General features: G+C 45.9%; 1 pseudogene; it reads right to left on the bottom strand.

The window, feature by feature from the left end:
• Nucleotides 1–261: 261 nt before the first annotated feature.
• Nucleotides 262–4,325, bottom strand: LOC147001605 (ethanolamine kinase 1 pseudogene; annotated as a pseudogene).
• Nucleotides 4,326–6,922: the final 2,597 nt, after the last annotated feature.

Here is a 6,922-nt window from a genome sequence, read left to right as displayed (position 1 = left end):
CTATGACCTTAAATGACTGTATCTAGTATTTGAAAACATGACTTAATAACAGATTTTAACATTAAATTGTTATATTCCAGGCTTATACAGTAAATATATTTTATATTGTCAGGCTATGTAGAGACAATTTAATTCTAAGTTGTACTCCCCAAAAAGAAATGATTTCCAATTTCCAATTCAAAAAAGTATACCCCAGAAGACAGTAACCGCCTTACCCCCCCTCAATGGGCACTTCTCTAGAATACCCTAAGTTACTACTGAGGCAGTGACTGCCAAGGTTGAGAGTAAATGATTCATTTTACAAAGGTTACACTGAACAACAAGAATGTTTTTCTGAAATTAAATCTATCAACAAAACCTTTTAAAGATTTCCACAATATTCTCATTGCATACACTGAACCAACAAATGAAAGATCAAAGTAGTCAGTCATGTCAAATCTGTAATAAATAATTCACATGTAACATGCCTGTACTGCCACAGGCTAAAGCCCCACTCCTCACTCTCCCTGCTGATGGTCAACTCTTTAGCCCGCCACACACTGACAGCAGTAAGCGTATCTCAACATCATTCTATTTAAAAATAGGTTGGTTGTTTAGAGGCATAATCCTTAAAGCAAGATAACCAAATTAAATGAGTTTTAAGAAATATTGGCTTTTGGAATTTCTCAGAAACATCCGCTCAGCTCCTGGAGAACAGTGAGGCCTCTTCTTTACTCGGGCATTTTTAGTGCTGTGACCTCGGGCTTCATTTTAAAGTACTGGTTAAAACGGACAACCGCATACCCAAAGAAGTCGAACTCGATCGTGGAGTACTTAGCTTGTATCAAAGCCCAGAGTCCCGAAAAGAAATGAGAAGCCAACGCAAAATGATTGACTTGGATGAAGAGTGTCTCCACTTCCTTCTCAGTGACATCACTGCCAAAGCCCTTATATTCCTTGTAAGCTTCAAGGTAAGGGCGCAGCCATTGGCCCTGGAGCTCTCGATCCGGATAGAGACTATAGTCTACATCGCTGACACCTGCAAATTCATTGAAATGATTTCCAATATCATATGCCAGGTAGTTGTATCCAGAATACTCATAATCAATGAACTGTACGTCACCTTGTTTCTCGTTGTAGATTATATTCTTACACAACAGGTCTTTATGGCAAAGGACCGCAGGTGAGCCCAGGCTTGAGAGAACCTCTTTCATCCAAGTCATCTCCTCCTGCAGAAGCTGAGGGCTTGGGATCTCACTCAGGAACCTTTTATTAATGTTTTCATCAGCAAATCCGGTGGGAATGAGAGAGAAGTATTTTCCCATCTTTAGCCATAGGTTAGACTTGGGGATCCAGCCATTGTGCACATGAATAGCATGGATTTTAGCAAGCTGACAAGCTATTAGCCTGAAAATGGCTGGGTTGCAGACATGCTGCGGGTCCAAAGCTTCGCCCTGGATAAACTCATAGCACAGGTGCAGTAGAGCTGAGGTGCACAGCCGTGAGCCTGCAGCACGCGGAAACTTTTCACTTCCTCATCTCGGTCAACTAACAGTTCAGTCTTGTTGCCGTAAATCCTCACCAGAACTACATCTTCCATGGTGTCACCCACATAGCAGGCGATGAGCTTGTTTGTGATCCCATCTGTGAACAGCTGCAGGGTCACCTCCCGCGGGTCCCAGTGTGGCCGCAGGTGCCGCAGCAGGCTCAGGGCGCCGTTGCCGCAGCGCTGCTCCTCCTGGTCCACAAAAACATTCTTTAGGCTAGAAAGATGGCTAAGTACCTAAGAGCAGTGGCCACTCTTCTAGAGGACAAGTTTGACTCCCAGTCCCCACTCAAAGGCTCACAGCCATCTATAACTACAGTTCCAGGGGATCTAACACCCTCTTCTCACTTCCTCAGGCACCAGATACACACACACACACACACACACACACACACACACACACACACACACACACACGGTACAGACATACATGCAGGCAAAACATCCATAAACATAAAATAAAATTATAACAACTATATATATATGTATATATGTAATATATATACATATATAACTACATATGCATATATATACAATCTTATATATCCAATACATAATAACAATAAAAAGAAAAATTTTATATATACAATATGTAATAACAATAAAAAGAAGCCTTTCTTTGCTACAGACAGACACCATTATAGAAAGCTACAATTGGGCTGGAGAGATGGCTCAGTGCTTAAGAGCACTGACTGCTTTTCCGGAAGTCCTTAGTTCAAATCCCAGCAACCACATGGTTGCTCACAACCATCTGTAATGAGATGTTACCTTCTTCTGGGATGTTTGAAGACAACTACAGTGTAGTCACATATAATTAATAAATAAATAAAGCTTAAAAAAAAAAAAAAAAAAAAAAAACAAAGAAAGCCACAATTGAGGCCGCGCCAGCACGTCGAGCCAGAAGCAGCCGCCGGAATGGACGTGTTTCTCATGATCCGGCGCCACAAGACACCATCTTTCCGGACGCCAAGAAGTCGAGCACCGTGTTCGAACTGAAGCGCATCGTCGAGGGCATCCTCAAGAGGCCGCCAGAGGAGCAGTGGCTTTACAAGGATGACCAGCACCTTGATGATGGCAAAACTCTGGGCACCCACATGGCCTTTAATCCCAGCACTCGGGAGGCAGAGGCAGGTGGATTTCTGAGTTCAAGGCCAGCCTGGTCTATACTGTGAGTTCCAAGACAGCCAGGGATATATAGAGAAACCCTGTCTCAAAACAAACAAAAACCAAAAACCAAAAACAAACAAACAAACAAAAAAAACATAGTAAAGCAGGAAGATGTGACAGACCTTACTGCCCCACTTCAATGGCACAAGGTGATACTTTTACACCATTAGGGTCACTTGGCCTTCAAGAATGACAAGCTTCCTCCCATACTTTTCATGGGTTTCCTCCTCTCTAGGGCTGTGAACACTCCTTATTGATGTCCTTGGGGTCTCTTCTCTCTCCCTCCAAAAGCCTAGCTCCATCTCTCTCTTGCCCACCTCCTTGCAGCTAGATTTTAATTGACAATCATCAGGAGATGTCAACTGGTGACTGGTATACTGTTAACTTCAGCAGCAAGCCCTAGCTAGTCCCCATGAACTGCCACCACCCAGACTTGACAACCTAAAATGTCTCCACACCTCGCCAAGTGTTCCGTGCTACAAAGAGCCTCTCATTGAGGATGCCACCCCACAGGAAACCTTTCTGCTCTAATCCCTCCAACCCTTCCAAGGGTGGGGCTGAGGCCATCTCTGGGTTCCTTCCAAATCTTGCCTGTCAACTCTGGTTTTGCAATGGTCTGTTTCATCCTGGTGTCACAGTAGATCTGCACATCTGGGCATTCAGCTTATCAGTCCCCTTGGGTCGTCTTCTGTTGCTGAGTCTGGGGTCCTGGCTCCTAAGGAGCTTGCATTGCTCTTCCATAAAGGATCCTATCTTGTACACAGGGCCAATCTTCACATTTCTGTGTATGTATAAGGCTTTTTGCCTTTACATAGTTGGATCTAAACAGTGGAACTGCTGTCTGGTTCTTTATCTCCATCCTCTGGGGACTCACAGCATGAACCTGCTGTGCCAGCCCACACTGAAGTAGAGGAATGAAGCTGTCATTCCTCTGAATGGAGAGGTGGCTTGTACTTCCTTGAGGGTTTCTTGGAGGAGAATGGGCAGTTCGGTCCAACTACCTTGATCAGTGACCCCTCTTCCTCAGTTACAGGTTCTAGCAGTGAGTCTCAGCCTGGGAAGGCTCAAGAACACTGACCACATGGACCACAGAACAGGGGAGGGTAGATCCAGACTGCTGAGCAGAAGATGGAGACCATGTGTCCTGTGTCCACCCCAAGCTGGGATGAGGCCAGCGAGACTTAGTGAAGCATCTAATCCTTGAAGCAGTCCTGAGGGCTGGTTGGTAGCCTTCACTCAAGAACTCTAGACAGTCTCTGCCCTAAGAGCTGGCACTTAAAGGTATATGGGCATCCATATCTATTACCCATCCTTGTGGACTCCATAGCTGTTACACAAACCTGGGGCCTCTGGCCATGTTTCTGCCTTTGAGAAGAGTGCAGTTGGGACCTCTCATCTAAGCTCTGAGACATGGAGATGATGTGAGAGCCTGGGTCATGCCTGCTGTACTGGGACAGTGTCTCTCCTCACAGGGCCATATGGCCAGTAAGTGGCCGTGATGATCTGGCACAGCCACTATGACCATGACATGCTGGGCAGTGAAGGGTGCTGCTTTACCATGAAAGACCCTCTTGATGCATCTCCCTCTATACCTGTCATAGCTGCTGACACCTTTGATGCATTCAGTGCCCATCCCTGCACTTTGTTGATGTACGGGTGGGCAGTAAGTTGGGTGAGCCAGAAGAGCTGGAACTATCCAGTTCTGTAGGCATCTCAAGACAAATAAGCAGTGACTGTGTGTGCCAAACACACAGTAAGTCTACTTGGTCCTCTTCAGTGACCCAGGGTGGGAGAGGGAGGGAGAGAGGATGGAAGGAGCAGTCATAAAAGGAGAAGTAGCCATTTGTAGCCCCTTCTGTTAAGATAGGCATCTCACAGTGATTCTTTTCTTGGGAAAGTGGGGTGACATGAACTGAGGCGCCTCCCTGAGATTTCAATCTTATCACTTATTGCCTCCTGGGGATATCAACTGTAAAGGCCAAAGTCTTCAAAGCCGAGTCATTAATCCTTGGCAGATGCAAGCAGACATTTGGTACGGAACATGGAACCTTTTATGTTCTAAGTCCACAGGTCAGTAGGGACCTGACTATCTGGTCAGGGTGTCGTCCTCTAAAACCCTGTACCCCATTCACTTTTTAACAGAAGTCCTTCAGATTTCCAAGGTCAACCAGAACACATTTCAACCTGTCACATGTTTTGGTGACAACCACACTGGTCTTTTAACCTTCAAATGTACCAGGGAATTTGTACTCGTCACCCGCCAGGACCACCATTTCCTCCTGCCCTTCTTGCCTCAGCCATCTCTCCAACCAAATGTGGCCCTTCTCAAGCCTCCAGCATCCTGGTTTCCCACACCAGAACTATCTCCCAGTTTATGTACAGCCCAAATGTCTACCCTAGAATGTAAGCCTTGAGGGACACACAGTGTCTTTCCTCTTACAGGCTAAAACAAATGCTATAAGCCCTAACCTATGGAGTCAACTGCCACTTAGGGGTCCAATTCTTGGTTCCCATAAAGTTCCTGCACACAGACTGCCTTATTCTTGACTCTAGACAAGGTCATGGCCAAGACACAGTAGGTCACCCAGGTGTAAATGAAAATGTCATACTGTGTGGGAAGCCATTGCAGAGTGGCAGTTGCAGAGTGGCAGTTGCAGAGTGGCAGTTGGCTACTGCTGGCCACCACACATACATAGACAGTAAAGGTTCTTTTGCCAAGATGAGGTTTTGAGAATTAACCAAAGTTAACCAATCAGATGAGAGACAAGTTAACCAATCAGATAAGAGACAAGTTAACCAATCAGATGAGAGAGAACGCCTCTCCTAGGCCTATATAAGCAGAACCAGTTCTGGGCTTGGGGTCACTTCGCCTCTGCAATCAAGCTCTCCCAATAAACATGTGCGGAAGGATCCTGTTGCAGCGTCGTTCTTCCTGGCCAGTCGGGCGCATGCAAGAATACTGTAGGGTGTCCCCAGACTGGAGACTACCTGGGCTTTTCTACTGCTTGGTGACACCTCACGTTCCAGCAAGCCCTACCTCTTCCTTACTGGGCTCATGGCCAAGTGTCTCCTAGTCCTAGGTATCCCATGTCTGAGTCTGAGTATAGCTAGCCACAGGCTCATCTGAAGTTTAGACATGCTGTTGTAAAGTTAGTGAAACAGACTTCACTCCCAAACTGAGTCTAGGAGGCAACCTTAGCAACCAAAGCAATTGACTCTTCGCACATCCCCACAAGACCATTTGGGCCTAAGATGAATGGGCTGGACAGTTTTACATTATCAAGTTGGACACGAGCTAAAGTCATCTGAGAGTTAGGAAACCTCAGTTAGGAAAATGCCTCCATAAAATTAGACTGTGGGCAAGACTGTAGGGCATTTTCTTTTCTTTTTTTACACATTTTTATTAGATTTTTTTTTTTTTTTTTTTTGGTTTTTCGAGACAGGGTTTCTCTGTATAGCCCTGGCTGTCCTGGAACTCACTTTGTAGACCAGGCTGGCCTCGAACTCAGAAATCCGCCTGCCTCTGCCTCCCAAGTGCTGGGATTAAAGGCGTGCGCCACCACCGCCCGGCTTAGATATTTTATTTACATTTCAAATGTTATCTGGTTTCCTAGTTTCCCCTCTGAAAATCCCCTATTCCCCTCTTACCTCCCCCCTGCTCCACAACCCACTCACTCCCATTCCTGGCCCTGGTATTCCCCTATACTGGGGCATAGAATCTTCACAAGACCTAGGCCTCTCTTCCCATTGATGACCGACTAGACCATCCTCTGCTACACATACACCTAGAGCCACAAGTCTCACCATGTGTTTTCTTTAATTGGTGGTTTAGTACCAAGAAGCTCTGGGGGTACTGGTTAGTTCATATTGTTGTTTCTCCTATGGGGCTGCAAACCCCTTCAGCTTCTTGGGTACTTTCTCTAGCTCCTTCATTGGGGACCCTGTGCTCTGTCCAATGGATGATTGTGAGCATCCACTTTTGTATTTGACAGGCACTGGCAAAGGCCCTCAGGAGACAGTTATATCAGGCTCCTGTTAGCAGGCTATTGTTGGTATCTGCCATAGTGTCTGGGTTTGGTGGTTGTTTATGGGATGAATCCCCAAGTGGGGCAGTCTCTGGATGGTTGTTCCTTCAGTCTCTGCTCCAAACTTTTTTTTTTTTGTCTCTGTAACTCCTTCCATGGGTATTTTGTTCCCCTTCTAATAAGGATTCAGAGCTTCTGGGCTGTG

Source organism: Mus caroli, unplaced genomic scaffold (genome assembly GCF_978045245.1).
Source record: "Mus caroli unplaced genomic scaffold, Mus_caroli_1 scaffold_13, whole genome shotgun sequence".
Taxonomy (NCBI): Eukaryota; Metazoa; Chordata; class Mammalia; order Rodentia; family Muridae; genus Mus; species Mus caroli.
This window is presented reverse-complemented; position numbering and strand designations above follow the sequence as displayed.